The following is a 17,061-nucleotide window of genomic DNA, read 5'->3' as shown; positions in this document are numbered from 1 at the left end:
GCAAAGTTCTTTCACGAATCTAAACAACATGTACATGTACATCACCTGTCAAATTGCGGAGTTTTTGCCTTTCCGTCCAGCGGCTTGTTCCAACTGTCCGATGTGAGATAAACAATCTTCTCAGTTGCTTATGTTTTCGGGATAATCCTTCAAAACCTTTCAAATTTGCTTTTTGAAAAAAAAAATTATATACATTATTTGCTCTTTAATTTGATGTACATTTATTTTTCATTTAACTACATATTTTTAAATATTACAAAAAAAAACTGCTGTACAACCTGTGTGAAGGTTCTTGAACATCTAACAAGAGATTCTACTAAAAACAACATAAAATTTATAACAATTCCTTGTCCAAATTCGCTGAACAGCTTAGGCAATTCAGCGGTTCGATAGAGATTTGAAAACGCAACATTTTGATAAAAAAAATTCCGGTTTTCTTCCCTTGTTAAGTGTGGGAGAAGGTGAACATCAAAATCAATTGTTCAACATCAGTTACGACTAGAGTCATTCCAGATATTTCATTCGATAGAATTTTTATTAGTAGATCTAAATTCATGTGTGGTCTTCACATTTGTGATCTTGAATCCTAAGAATACTCAAATCTCCTGTAGGATAATCACTAGGACATGATCAAAATGTAAATAAATTAGTTTATTTACACAAAAAATTGGAAAACAAGGTTTAAAATTCACGATCAATATTGTATAGAAAATATTGTGGATGAAAAAAATATTAAAAACCAGTATAATGATTATGTTTCATATTTAATATTTGAATTCTTACTTTTATTTATCATTTTTGTTTTTTTATACACATTCACAAGTTATCTTTGATATACATAAAACATCATCGAAAGGAAAAAATTGGAAGCAAGTAATAACATATTTTCTCAATTAAAGCTTCTGATCCAAGTTTTGCATTCAGAATTCATATGGATTGAAAATGAAAACTATAAAATCTGTTTCAAATTAAAAGCATGTTCTATAAATTTCGATCCAGAATTTGATTCATATTACAGTATTCTTGATCAATATTGAAATGAAGGAATCTACTTAAAATTTATTATCAGGGCACAATAAAACACATTCACGTTGTGAATTTTTAAATACAATTTAATTGAAATCACAGGATTATAATTCTAAGGCGAACTAAGATTTAAACCTTAAATCTTCAACCTTGAAATCTTATCCCAGGTCTTCAAATCTACTACAAATTATCAAACATTTTCTCACTTGTTGAGAGATGTTTAAAGACTGTACTCGAAAAACACTATCAAAAGCTATTCACAAAAGAAGTTGGTGCATGAGTTTTGAGTACAGTTTTTAGTCTCTACTATCGAATTTTCAATAATATTATACTCACTGAGGTTGCCTGATTGCCCGGATTTCGCCCGAATGTTTTACTTTATTTGCAAAATCAAAAAAATTAAATGACATTATAGCAATGATGTATTTTGCGTCCAAAACAATTTTTTAACAAAGTTTATCCAAACAAACTGGCTGATTTGTTTCGATAAAAATAAATAAATACGATAAAAATAGAGTTTTGTTTCATCTTGATTTTATTTGAAGAATTCCTAAATTTGCCTAGATATTACTCAGATATTTGGTTGTTGGTTTCCGATTTTGCAAGGTTTTAAGATTTGCTCTGCCCGGATAAGTGCGAAAAAAATATCTGGTGAGCTTATGTTTGAATGATTTCCGAAGTTCTGGTTTCAAATTTAAAAAAAAATCTTAATTTGTTGCCTGTGACCGGATTGTGGAATCGGTAACAAGGTTTTTATTCTTGATTTTCAATTTGGTTCATCATTGGTACAAAATCCTGATTCAAAAATTGGTTTGGCATTAAAAACTAAAATTAGATTCAAATGTTTGTTTACTTGAAGTTTGACATTATAAACTTTTTTTATCACCTTTTGATTGAAAAATATTGAAATTACCTTTTTTGTTCAATTTCCATCTAAGCAATCATTGAAAATAATGACAATCACGAAATTTCGCGTAAGCTTCCATTACGTCGTATAAAACATCTTAAGAATCCACAGAAAACGTCTGCAAAAGTTATCAAAACAACTTAAAAATTTGTATTTCACATACAATAATAATTCACATTCAGTAATATTCTAAATGAAAAGAAGTTGGGATTAGTTTATGTCAGTTTTTATATTTTTCGTAATAAAACCCTTTGTTTACATTTTGATCCATACGACGTAATGAAAGCTCACGCGAGAAATATCCATTTTTATCATAACGTGTTAATACGAAGTTTAACAAATTTTCAATTGAACTCCATTAATTGATAAGCTTTCCAACACAACCATCAAACACATTCCTTTGGTCCTCATTAAATATTTTCAACTGAACTATTTATAAAATATTGAGTAAAGCAAATGATTCTCAGACACCCGACGTGAGTCTCCAAAAATTAAAACTAATCAAAGGCTCGTTTTTGAAAACTTTAGAACATCACTGCTTGTTCAGCTTTGTAATATTGTAGAAGAAAACAACGATATTTAACCTAAAAAAAAGAGAACGCGCTCACCCAGTTGATTGTTGACAACAACAAAAAGAACCGCATGCACATTATTCATCCAGAGGTGTCCGTAAACCATTCCAGATTAGACACTTTTCCACAAAATTGACTACTCCGGATCACAAATCTTTACTGAATCACTACACTGCAATAATATAACTGAAACACTTTAGTTTTACAATTATTAAACTCTTTAAATCTATAATTTTAATAAAAATTTCGCGGACGGAGAAAAAAAACGCATGTGGTTCGCGAAAGTCATGGACTACTCCTCCATTGACTACTAATCTCCTGCAAAATTGTTAATTAATAAATGGAAAAAAACTATGAGTGAGTGTAATGGTTAATGGCAATAAAATCGAAAGCACTGGAAATAATTTTTCATGGATTCATTATTTTTTTTTCAATTTGCACCTGTTCTCGATTATCCAACGCAATTTACGTCAGAATGTTTAAAAAGAACAAAAAATAAATATATCTCGAAAAACCAGTTGCAGTTGTTGAAATCTGATTCGTGTAAAACAATTCCATTTTAATAAAGTATTGCATATTGCAAATATTGAATATTGCAAGTACTTTTTCTGAGTTTGCAAAAAAAAAAAATAAATATTTGGTAAAGTTTATATTGGAACTTTGAACATTGATTTTTTTGATTATTTTTTTGTAGCTAACTGTGACTTTTTGATGTCTTAACACTCATCCGTCCCTGAAATTTTAACCCGTTACAGTCACTGGAGTGTCAATTTGACACTCCTGACTAAAACCAATATATCTCGTAGGAAAAAGTGACTCATGGGGGTGACAATTTTTTTCTATAACCTTTTTGCTTGAACAATGCATAACTTGGGTAAAAAATGTAAAGGTTCTACACAATAATTGAAGAATTGAATTAATAAAAATGGGTTATTAATTTTGAATGCTAACTTTCTAAAATAAGTCCTAGAAGTCGCCAATTTTTTACTGAAATTTTAAGAATAATTAAGAGATTTTGATATTTTCATTTCGTAGAAATTTTTTTGTATTTACTTAACCCCTTCCTTCCCATGGTAGCACAGGTGATCCACAACTTTGCACAGCTCGCTATTGGACTGGGCACTTGAATCGAAACCATTTCCTCACCGAATGTGCAGGTATGAGTGAAGGATCATTGCACAAAATTTGAAGAAAATCGATCCTCTAATTTTTGCCTGGCAGAAGCACAAAAGACGGATTTATTTCGAATTTAAATCAAATCGCCATTTGATGTACAACATGTCAACTTTTCATAACTATCCTCAAATAAAAATACTGACTTGCAGAAGATTGCTTATGCTCATAATGGTTAACTTTAAGATATAAATTTTCGTATGAGTAAAGTGGTGATACACTAGAAATAAAAAGTATTTTTCTTCTTGTAACACTTTTTATCAATACTCATGGAAATCATGGAAATCATAAGCAAGTATTTTTTTTTGTTTCGATTATAGTCGTTTTGCCATCTTTATGGCATTCGCGACTTTATCAACGTTACAGTTGGCGGATCGTTATTGAGAAACTATCCGGTACAACTGTGTTCGATGTTTACTCTTGGGCTCGAACTCGCGGACATCGGCTCAGGAGACAACAGACTTGTCAACTGAGCTATATCACAAGCCCTATAAGCAAGTAATAAGTTAATTCTTTTTAACCACAAATATAACCATTTTGCGGTTCAAACAGATTTATTTCATACTCTTGAAAACTTGATTATTCATAATGAGAATCTTGTGAATATTTTCAAAAAATTGAAATCTAGATTTTTCACAGAACTAAGTCTTCCAAATGAATCCAAAATTTATTTTTTATTTGGGATTTCTTTTGGATTGTGGTTCAAAACTGACTCGGATTGAATATAAGATTATGAAACCTGAATCAAAATTATGAAACTACGAACTCCTGCTATTTGAATCCTTAATAAAATTTTCATATTGTTATTCAAAACCTGATTATAAAACTTAACTTCAAACTGAATCTATATTCGAATTTTAATTTTTTTATTCCGAGTCGAAATCCTAAGTTCAAATCAGAAATCCGAATTTTAAAACAGTTTTTGAATCTAAGGTTCAGACAATAATGCAGCGTCATTTGTTTTCAAACACTTAACCGAATATGGAAAATGCAACTACCTAGTTTAAGTTTGAAATTCGAATTCGAATCAGGGTTTTGTGTCAATGCTGAAAAAGTGAAATTCAGGAATAATAAACTAAATACAGAATCCGAAATCTGCTCAGAGATTTCGAATTTTATTGTAAATAAGCAGCTCTGAAGCTTAAAATCTAAAATTATTTTAACTTAAGCTTTACAGATATTTTTCGGCAAGTATCCGGGCCATGCAAATTTGGGCTGTTATCCTAATTATCCGCCTATATTAAAATTATTCAATTAAAATTATGATGAAATATACTTGATTTTTTTTATAGAGACACCTTTGAATCATATTTTAAACTTTCAAAAAGTGGTAATGTTGATTTTGATTATATAAGCTCAAAAAAATTGGAAGCAAAATACAGAATTTGAATGACTCAATTTAAATTTTTATTTGCTTTTGCAAACAAAGTGAAACATTTCTTGTAAAATCTGGGCAATCTGATAAGCTAAGTCTAATCTTATTGAAATTCAATGTTTGGGACTAAATTTCGATCAATAAACGGAAAATTGTTCGAAAAACTGTAGTAGAAATATTGACCTGGGATACGATTTCGAGGTTTTTGGTTTAGTTCCGAGTCGAAATTTTTACTCTTCAATCATTTTAGTCATTCATCAAAATTTGATTTATAATTTAGAATTATGAGTTTAGAAAAAATCATTTCGCTAGGCATTTTGTGACCCTCATGGGGGGTGGGACTGAATTTCCATCAAAAAGTGAAGAAATTTTCAAAAAACTGTAGTAGAAATATTGACCTGGGATAAGATTTCAAGGTTTTTGCTTTAGTTCTGAGTCGAAATTTTTAGTCTTGAATCATTTTAGTCATTCATCAAGATTTGATTAAACATTTAGAATTTTGAGTTTAGAATAGATCATTTCGCTAGGCATTTTCTTTTCTACGGCCATGCCTCTTGTTTTTCAACCGAAACTTCATAATGAAACTCAAATATGTTTCTCTAAGATCATTCACTTACAACATTTCAGTTTTCCGCTATTAAAAGTCAAAAAAGAAAAAAAAAATCCGAAAAAACATGCTTCTGAAAAAGACTCAGCAACGGAATGCTAAAAAAAATTTCACTTTGTGTCCAAGAATGCTGAAGTTAGAAGCTGTATAAGGTTTTTCTTTCGAAATGTTTTAAGATCATGAATTTTCAATCAATGAATCGTCAAAATTGTGAAAGTCACACCAGATATAATTTGAAGAGAATTGGAAAGTTGACGTATTTAGGCACATTTTGCCATTCTTAGATTTTCAAAATACAAAACACAGAATGTTTCACGAAAGGTAGCCATTTTTCGAACCTTTTGTCAATTTACAATTAGTCTGATTTTTTAAGACCTAAATACATCTTTGCACTGGATTTTGAGTATAATAACGCGAGAAAATGTGCCAAATTACGTCAACTTCCCAATCCTATTTTCAACATTGATCTGGTATGACTTAATCGATTTTGACGGTTCATTGATTGAAAAGTACGGTTTTTACACCATATTTTTTTACATTTTTTGTAGTCATGATCTCAAAAAAAAAATTCAAAACAAATATATCTTTATGTGCAACGTATAGCTTCTTACTTTGGTTCTCTTGGACAAAAAAAAAAAGTTTTTTGAGCATTCCGTAGCTGATTTACAGTCTTTTTTCCGAAGCTGTTTTTCCCAATTTTTTTTTCTTAGACTTTGAATAGCGGAAAACTGAAATGTTGTAGGTGAAAAATGTTTACAAAACATATTTGATATGCATAACAAAGTTCCCAAAACAATAAATTATGTAAAAATGGGTTGAGAAACAAGAAAGATATACCTATTTTAAACGAAAAGGGTCAAATTTACACTCATTTACACACTGGGCTTCGAGGGTGCGTCCATGAAAAAAGTAATGATACAAAATTAATGATTACAAGAGTTCGTTGAAGCTCCCCGAAGAAATTTGTTTTTTGATGTATTCAAATAAACAAGCTGCCAAACTTCCAATAGTAACATATTGACACTCAAGAGTGGATTGAGATTAAATACGCTCTTATTGGGATTTTGGCATTTTTTTTATTCACTTATTTGATCATTGGGATTTTAACATCTATGGGGTCATTCATCCCTCTGAACGTTGGTAACGTGCACTACAATGTTGTTTTACTTAACGTTATCATTTTTATTGCATATTTTAGTGAATAAATTGCTGCCAGTATCGCGCCACACAAAACGACAACAATTAAATTAAAAAAATGGCTGTTCATTGCTGCGCAATCTTTTTTATATTCAGTTATCAACGACGAAAGTTGTTTGATCCCAATTTTTACATTTATTGTTATTTCTTTAAAAAGAACCATCGAGGCAATAACGGCACTTAAAAAAATAACTTAAAATAAGGTTGCCAGATTGCCCGGTTTTATCCGGGTTTGCCCGGATATTTGATACGAAATTTGACAGAAGGCCCGTCCGGTCCAGCTCCTCGGATTTCAGTGAAAAAAGTCCGGGTTTTTTTTCGGATTTGTTCACTTTATTTGATGATTCAAACAAAAAACGCGTTCACAACGATATTTTTAGCGAAGGATTAATAAAAATAATCATGAAATGTTTTTTAAAGTCTAAAATACGATTTAAAAACTTTCGATGAGTTTTGACCAAATTTGCCCGAATTTTTGGTAGACATTTTTGAAATCAAATGCCTGGATTTTGCCAGATTTTTAGATAAAATAGCCCAGATTGGTCCATCCCCGGTACGTAGTGAAAAAATTCTGGCAACCTTAGGTTGAAAATGTATATTACAGTGTTGATGAACGATGCCGAATAGTGTGTGCACAAAACTAAATAAAAATTTCCTGTGGAGAAAAACAAACGAATCGTCATATTCAGTCACGTCTACGAACGAGAATCGAATACCATTCTAGTCTATCAAAAAAAGTAAGCGTAAATTTTTGTAACCGATAATAGCTTTCCGATGGCCTTTTTTTACGGAAAAAAAACTTTCTTCAACCTTCCGGCTGCAACAAAGTTGCAGCGGGTATAATTTTATCAACTCCATAGGGCATGTTCAATAATTAATTGGCATATAATTATAGATAGTTGACGGATGACGAAGTTTAACTGGCTCACCGTTTACGTTTATAAAATTTGAGTTTTTATTCTATTAAAATAAGTGCTGTTTGGGGTTGCGATGCTCCATTCCCAATTAAGTGTCTGGTGATTAAAGACGAAATTTATTCTTTAAATTTGAATAACTTTTTAATCACTTTCAAAACAATGTTGTAATAAAAGCCAAATAATGATGTGAAGTTATTGGTTAAATTTATTGCCAATTGTTGCATTACAAAGTCTGGTCTAAATAAGACCATTTCCAAAGCAGTATTGCCATGTGGTTATAAGCAGCATTGCTGCCAGCTGTTTTTCAAAAAAGTCTGGAAGATTTTGAAAAAATCTGGAAATCTGGAAGGTTGACATCACTGATACTAAGTTAAAAAAAACTTAAAAAAGAGCAGCCTGCTTTGATTACAGCATAAAATGTAGAGGCCCCATATTGTCGCCCTAAGGAACACTCATCTCAATAATTTTCAAAATTGTTTTCCATGCTTGATACTCAACTTATGGAAATCGATAGACGAAGCTCGTTCAATTATTTTCAACCATGTTGTCTCAGTAAATATTGAAATTAAATTCACGACGATCTCCCCTTGACGAATGATTTCTCATCAACAAGTGATTAATCGCGCTTTGTGTGATGAACAACAGCAAAAAACGGCAAACTTTACTCACACTGTTGTAATTGTCTGGTTGACTGACTGGCTGGATGGTTCTTGGCTGCCACTAAACTGCAGAACAATGAATTTTAACTGAACGATGTTGAGCTGTAGTTGATTTACCAAAAAAAAAATGAGAGAAAAAAGACGGGTCAATCCAAACAGACCGAGCCGAGTCCAATGTGCATATTGCATTGGGAGCTTTTTTGTTTTTCATTTATCAGGAAAAACACCATTGCTGGAACCAAACAGTTGCTGCACTCGACAAGCGCCACCAAGCCATCGACGACAGTTCACCCCCGTTAACAGGGAAACTGGAGGCGAGAACTGGGAAATTGCCAATTTTTTTTTTCGTTCTCGTTGTTCAAGTTTTAAGCACCCCCCATGCTCTTCTTGTTGGGAGTCTTCCACGCGAGTATCGCGCAAAAATAATGTGCAATTGGCTTTGCTGCGCTTACACCAACGACGACGATCATTCGTATCGAAACCGGGGCCTTCCGGACGCGCTCGGCTCACATTTATCGGGTCGCTATTTTTGCTTCCTTTATTTTTCAATTTGCATGAATAAAGAATGCACTCGATAATTACATATGATTCGAGGTTGTTTTTGCTTTCTCACCTGTCATATGAAAAGCTTGTAAAAGCCATTAAGCATTACCCTCTTGCTTGCCTGCTTACTTGTATGTATGCCTACTTGCTGGCGTCTGCGTCCCGTTTTGTAGTTTTTAATACTGTTAGAGGAGCATTTAGTCCCGGGTAGGTACGTTTTTCTCCTTACCATCAACTTGTGACGCGCGTGATGTTTGAATGATTCCTCTCCCAGTTGAACGTCTTGCCTGGGAGTCTTGTTGTCGATGTTTCAATGTTCTCGTCGAGTGGACATCACGGTGCGACGGCTAAATACTACTGGTCAGCGCCGGCGTTGTAGGGTATGAGCGGCCAAATCAGCCTGTCACGATTCAAAAATTCTTGAACAACACTCTTTGGGTGCTTTTTGAGCCAACCTACCCCAGCGCAATAGGCATTCGCTAAAATGATACGTTTTTTCTCTGTTTCGAAACCTTTTTTTACACACATTTTAATGCATACATTTACGCGTTGGGCAGCGCGGTAGTACAACAATTTTCCCTCTTTGCTTGTAGGAAGAAAGCACACATTTCCCGTCCATTCTGATTGCGATTGCATTCAATCAAATCTCAACACAGTCTCGTCTATATACCTATCTGGACGCTAGGGTCCCTCCAGCTTGTATATGCTAATCAACCTTTGATGGGAAATGAAAAACCATTAAAGGTGGTCGAGATTTTCTGCTCCCAACACCAGCACCGGTCAGTGACTCAATAATTATGAAAGTTTTAAGTTCTAGCTTCTAGTGTCTATTATTTTTCAAGGAAAAAGTCGGTAGCATTTGGATACACACTTTTATCATCAGTAAAAGTTGTTATGAAAATTCTCAATCAGAGCAATCTAAAGATTCTCTTTAATTCAACCATGCTACTTTCGGTAAAAAAATCTTTCGATTGCTTTGATTCAGTAGAAATATTCAACCAAGTAGGGTTACAAGTTGTAACTTACAACGCATATTAGAGGGATTATTTTGAATATTATGAAAACCAAAAAATAGAGGATTGTGAAGGCGAAAACCGTTCTAAGTATGGGGGGATGATGACAGTGGTAAATTATTCTGCGTTGGCAGCAGAAGTAAAGATAACTTTGTTTGAGAGCTACCTTCTCATTTGGAGTATCTCATATCTGTAATAAGGTTCGAGTCTATAACCCACCGGGGACGCTAGCAAGTAGCTAGTTAAATACTCTTGTTTTTGGGATTTTCAAATACTGAGCCTGAGTTTAAAAGTTTCTAAACCATTGTTTGGTGTATTTTTTCTATGTGCAGTATCTTGTAGAATTTTCTTACGACAAAGCAGTTTGACTCTTTTTAGATTCAAAGTTGTGGTAAATTATACAATGCAAATTCCCAAGAATTTATGCTTTATTTGCTATTGAGTGTCAATATGACACTATTGGAGGTTTGGCTGCTGGTAACTTTCTTCAGGCGCCAGCCTTTTGGCACCCCTATTGAACCTGCGTATAAGAGAAGCGACATCTGATCGCTCTAAAAGTAAAATATCTGGCCACATCGCCGAGAGCTTGAATAGAAAAAAAATTCAGCACTGTTTTGTAGCTCAATGTTCAAGCTCTAAAGTGAACGCTCGCTAAATCAAACAGAACAACATTGAATTCGATGCCCGGTGGATCGCAATCAACGGTATGAATGACTTGAATTTTGTTAACAATCACATAGTTTTCTAACTACGAACACTAACTACCAAAGCAGTGATTGCTCCTTACCATAAATTCATATGACGAGCTTTAAAAAAAATTTGCTTGAACTAAAACAGCAATCACAATACTCTTTTTGATTGAGTTTTCAATTAGAAAGCTAAAAGCTCCATGACAGAAACTCGGATCGATTAGAATCGATTTTGACAGTTCTTTTGTATCGATTGGAATTTTGTGTTTCAGACATCCCTTCTCTTACATGATCTTAAGTGTCAATTTGACACTTCTCGCTCAGAATCGCGATATCTCTCTTGTTTATAAACCAATTTTGACATAATTTCTAGTTTTGTTAATGTTACTCATTTATGATTCTCAGACAATGAACAGCTACAATAATTCATTTTTAAGTTATTCAAAGTCAAAGAAAAAAATCGAATAACTTTCACTTAGTGCCTTAAAAAAAATTTTTTTTTTTGGAGCTTTATATGATGCCATAAAGGATACTTTTTTAAAGATCATGACCACAAGAAATGTAAAAAGGTTTTGTCAAAACCTTATTTTTCATCCAATCAACCAATAAAAATTGTTTCTGTCACAGTAGAACAATTTTTAAAAGAGGTTTGGAAGATTGACTTAATCTGTTTTGAATATTTTGGTATGTTAAGATTGTCAAAAGACGAAACATTATTTTTGATGAATTTTGAGAGGTAGCGTTTTTAGATTTTTTTTTTTCAAATTGAGAATTCTCAGGTTGAATCTGGGAAACACCGAAATTCGATATTTGATATCTCAAAAAATCACTGGACCAAATTCTATTAATTTAGTATCTCTGTGGTACTGAAAGATTTGTGTTTAATTTTGTCCGCATGAGTTTTACTATGAAAGTAGGCGTGTACTTGAACGGTGAAGTTTGGAGAAATTTGAGCTCTGTTAAAAATTTTTCCAAAAGTTTTGTTTTGTGAGGAAATGTAATTTTTTCGTGTGTGCACTTTTTTAAATAGTGTTGAGTGTCAGTGTTAGAGCAAATTCACTGGTGTTGGGAAAAAGTGGTAGAAATTTTGTCACTGTTTGCACATAATGAAAATTTTACCATGCAATTTTTCCATGCATGCATTTTACATTTTCAAAATCTGTGCCCTTCAAGTTTTTAACAACACGTGTCGCTGATAGTTTCGCATGCTGTGATGAAAAAATGGCATTATTTCTATCAGATACTGTTGAAATAGAAACAGTGATGTAAAAAATTCGACGCCCAAGGATCTTGAAAACATTTTTGCATGATTAAATTTTCAAAGTGTCTAAATTTCTACCACTTTTTCTCGAAACCAGTGAACTTGCTCTTAGAATAAAGTGAAGAAGTGGTAAAAAAACCAGCTGGAGGATGATGAAGAAATTTGACGGAGCGATTGAACATTTTGAAAGCCTGAAATGAGCACTAACAAAGCTGTTTCTATTGAAAAGTTTCGGTTAGAACAATATAATTTACTTTTTGTTTTATAACCCTACTTGCTTACCTGGTGTGCTTTGCAACACCATTTAAAATTATTTTAATTTTTATCCGTACGTCAAAATCAAATTTCAAAAATGTTCTTCAAAATGAAAGCTGCAACTTCAGCTTCGAACTACAATACTTAGAAGATAAATTTTAACTTTCTTGAATTATTTCTTTTCGATTTTCAAATCCTTCTCTAAATTTTATTGTTTCAATCGTTCTTTAAAATCTCAAATTTGTACTCTGCGTTTATTTATTTTCTAAGCACTTCAGTTTTGCTAAAATGAATGCTACTTGTATCGAATAAATTTAAACATAGAAAAAAATTGTAATTAAATAGCATCACATGTATCATTTGGCTTTATTTCTTCATTTGTTTTCCAACTTTGTGAAAAAATATATAAAAAAGCTTACCTTTTCTTGTTTACCCTCTGAAAGTAGGGATAGATGCAGGGTGGATAAAAATCAATGATTAAAATAAAAATAAAAAATAGGCTTTTTTTAGCTTAAATCGGATTTTTATGATTAAAATCAGATTTTCTTTTATTTTTGCATTTGCATTGCATTTGAGGACAATATTTTAGCATCCGAAGGTTCTTCTATCATGTGATAAAAGCTGTATGAAGGCTGTATAAGAGTAACATTGCAAATGATTGACGATTGTCTTGGGTATTTCGTAAAATTCCTTACTAAGCTTACTCCTTTGTAATGCATGTTTTCCACTGTCCCCATCTAATTTTTTAAAGCTTTTTAAATTAAAATGGCTTATTTCAGTAACAAAAGTCCTTTACTGAACGAAAATATTATCGAAATTTACCAAACACTTTTAACAGGCGGACTTTAAGTCTCTCTTGGTTCAGAGAAATAAAAAAATCAAACAATTAAAATAAATTTTGAATCATTACTTTTGAAAACGTTGAGCGTCGAAACTTAAGCAAAAATCAGATGATTTTATAAAAAAAAGAAAAGTAAATTGACGTTTGTCTGCTTGAAAAAAATTAACAAAAATTATTTTGAGTAGATTTCAGCGAACATTGTTTGGGTTATTTGATTAAAGTTGGCAAGTTGGCATGGCCAAATTTGCAATCAAAATTTCTTCATTGAATTAAATTTGAGTAATATTTTTGAAGTATGTCCACGTGGACATTATCCAAACCCCTTCTACGTGGACAAGCATTCGGCATCCTCGTCAATCACAACTTACGGAATATCCACAAGGAACAAGAAAAAAAATTAATTCTAAATTCCTGTGGAGATAAATAAGCCTTCGGTGACTAAAAACGTGGAAAAATGAAAAAAAAAACCATTCCAAATTCACTAAACTTCAGATATTTTATTCACTGAGAAACTTTTATTTAAATCACTAATAAAAATCAAGTGATTTAAATCGTGATTTAAATCAGGTTAAAAATCACTTTTATTTAAATAAAATCCACCCTGGATAGATGCTTTGAATGAGTTTAAATGAAATTGTATGAGAGCCTTTTTTACTTTCAATCTCTCTTCTGTATGGATGGAGGGGTTTCTAATTATCTTAGAAATATTTCTCGGACCCTTCTACTCTCCCATGAAAAATTTACTTTCTTTTCCTTGATTAGGTAGAGTCATCATATTATAAAAAGGATTGAAGCTTCTCATCTCCCTTCTTTAAGGAATTAGGTACCTCAAACAGTTCTAGAACAATTCTCTTAAGTTCTCAATAACACTCTTATGCACAACTTCTTTCAAATAAATAATTTAAATCATCATACATATATTTTTCGTATTCAAATATCCTCCCATGCCAAATTTTGTTCCATTTGCTTGATTAGCTCTAGAGTTATGTAGAAAATTGTATGAGAGCCTCAATCCCCCTTACCATTGCTTTAATGGAAAACAGGAAAGATAGAACACAATTACTCATAGAATCATTTCTTTCATTCAGATATTTCTCTCCTCATTTCATCTACTCTAGAAGGAGAGAGGGATCTCAAATCAAAATATTTTTCGTACCCAAATACCCTCCTATGTCGAGTGCCAAAATATTAATTAGGGGGAAATTTCGCAAGTGAATTTTTCGGGATGCGAGCCCCCTTTTACAAAAATAGGAGAGGTTTTTTCAAAACAACAAATCATCTAACTATGTCAAAACTTGTTTATACCAATTTTGATGAATATCACTCAGCAATGTTTCGATAAGTGTAATGCTGTTGGTTAATGTTGGTTGTATATGGGAGCCACTCCTAACAAAAAAAGGGATCTTTGTTACAACAAAACAATAAATTGAATGAAAAAAAAACAAACCCCGTTTGAAAGTGGAGTCTTTTTATTCAGCAGTTTTTTCACTAAATAAGTCAAACTTAATGAAAAACATTTTTTCATCAGGAATTAAACTTTCGATACATGTATTTGAACAAATACGGAACCATTGGTTTCTTTAGTATAGTTTAAAAATACTGTTAATTTTAGATTTTTTTATCTCTTTTGAGTTTCTTCCCCCTAATTTTTGATCTTGTAAACTGCTGTTAAGAAGATTCAGGAAGTTATAACCTTATGACAGAGAGCGCTACTATTCGGGTGTTTCAAAATTTTTCAAAAATTAAAATCTTACGTTTTAGTGAAAATAATATTGTGATTTTTTTAGATTTGTTGAATGTCTTTATTGAACGATTCTGATTACAGTAATGTATAAAAAAATGTAAATTAAAAAAAAAAGCGCTTTCTCGTTTTTTCTGCAGAACTGTCGAAAAAAGTCATTCAATGCTCATAAAACAGGGTTAGAACTACTATCTTGAAAGTCTTGAATCGTCCAAATAAATGTAGATATGTAGACATTAGACTTTCTTGAGTCTTATTATTCTGGGCTACCACAAGCTAGAGGCCGCATGAAGCCATAGTTTTGCCATAACTGAACTTGAATGTGACTGAATTTTGACTACAAAAAAGACATATGTACAATAATTTGTACCAATCACATTTTGAATTTAATTAAGGCAATATAAAACGTACATTTATTTAACTTGTAATGTCCATGTAACAAGATCCTGATATTAATATCTGAGCATATAAACAGGAATGGTAACGTGTCAATGCAGCGGCTTACAAAAAAAAGGGATTTGCATCTCCTTCACTTCAACTATTATAGTAGGAAAACTTTCAACCACAACACCCAAGTGTTGTTGGTCAAAACTACTAAAGCGCGATGGGAAAATGGAAGCACATCAAACGGACCGCCTGCTGTGTTTTGTTCAGCAAAGCGTTCCCGACATGGTAATTCGTCGATCCAGTCAGAGCCCACTTTGACATGTTTTGTTTCTCGCTGGGCCGGGATTCGGGGTAGAAATTTTCCAACTCCGCAGCAATTCAGGCTGACTACTCCACTTTTAGAAAGAAAAAAAAAATAAAAATACAACCGCACGGAAGAGTATGCGTTAATTTTCCTCTGGAGTTATTACTTATTATTGATTGCATACATGCTGCAGCTTGGAAAACTCTGGGCCAAACCGGGCAGGACTGGGATGGAAAGGGGTGGCTGATTCTGGGTTTCCTGCCTACCAAAAACAATTTGATGTTCTGACACATACACAAACTCACAAGCCCAGCAATCCCGGGATCCATACATAATGTACCTGAAGGAACTCCTGGAAAAAACTCGCACATTCATCCGTACCTGGGCAATGCGGTTGGTTCATATTTTATTGTAATCGGCCATCGGAACCCATATATAATAATTCCAATTTTTAATCTGCAGCGCCCGGTGAATGAATATGAACATGAACAACTCTCCGGCACAGCTACTGTTTCAAAAACGTTGGTTGGCTCAATGCTAGGTGGTTACTTGTACTTGTTACAATTTTTTTTTGCTATAGCTCCTTGTGCTGTTCATTCAAAATGTCGTCATGGCCCGCGGATTGCTTGCTTGCTGCTGTTGGCCCCGGGAGAAGGCCCGGGAAATCGAGCATTTTAATTCTTCAGCCAGCCAGCCAGCTCAAACTTGGATCGGAAGCAGGCCATCATTATTATAATGCACATAGGCCTCTCTTAGTTATGCAGGGAAATTGAGCCAGCCCTGTTTGTTCATCATTATTATTATTTCACCGTACATATCGTATAGTATAATAATGTTGTATATGCATATTAAACTATGAATCACATTGAACACAAAAGAGCGATAGAGACCTTTTTGCTTGGACCGACAACGGAATGGCGGCTTCAGGTTGGGAATAAAAAGTTACCTTAAAAATGCACCCGTTTGTGTCTCGACGATCGGTTTAATATAGCTTGCTGAAAGGGACTGCAGTAGAAATTTTGGTAATACTTTGCTCAACTTACTTGAACTTTAAGTTAAAGCTCTGATGAATTAAAGTATAATTTGGAAAGATATCATAATATTTAGATTGTTGGAACTTTTTTAAGTACCGTGAAATGCTGAAAATTGACTATTGTGTTGTGAGCCTACTTGGTTGAATGATTAAACTGAATCAAAGCAATCGACAGATTCTTTTTATTTCAACCACGGTAAATGAAAAGTTTAAATACCGGTATTTCTATAGCAACTTAATATCTTCTCCAATGAGGGTTTCCGATTGATCGATTCAATCGAGAGCTCAATGAGCTCAAAGTTTCGAAAAATCTTCGATTGGGCGACACTGAGGCAGATTTGTCGGGTTGTCGTTCTTGGGTACAAATGGGATCGAATGGGTATTCAGGAAGGATTGTGTTGTTTTGGCATAATGCGATGACGTTTTATCCAACAAAAACACGTATTCTCCATCTGCGTGATGTTTGTGTAAAAACTCGATCAAAATTTTCTTCAAACCTTCGTTCTGGTACACATCTTAATTGATAGCCAAACCATCCATGCTTGATCCATGGCTTAGAAA

The 17,061-nt window shown here is 33.0% G+C and overlaps 1 protein-coding gene across 7 annotated transcripts in view; it reads left to right on the top strand.

Moving 5' to 3' along the window:
• Positions 1-17,061, top strand: part of LOC129742853 (dachshund homolog 2) — a 94,102-nt gene that overhangs the window by 2,516 nt on the left and 74,525 nt on the right. The window lies entirely within an intron of this gene.

The sequence above is a fragment of the Uranotaenia lowii genome, chromosome 2 (genome assembly GCF_029784155.1).
Source record: "Uranotaenia lowii strain MFRU-FL chromosome 2, ASM2978415v1, whole genome shotgun sequence".
Lineage (NCBI taxonomy): Eukaryota > Metazoa > Arthropoda > Insecta > Diptera > Culicidae > Uranotaenia > Uranotaenia lowii.
The sequence above is the reverse complement of the archived record's forward strand: the minus strand, read 5'-3'. Positions and strand labels throughout refer to the sequence as shown.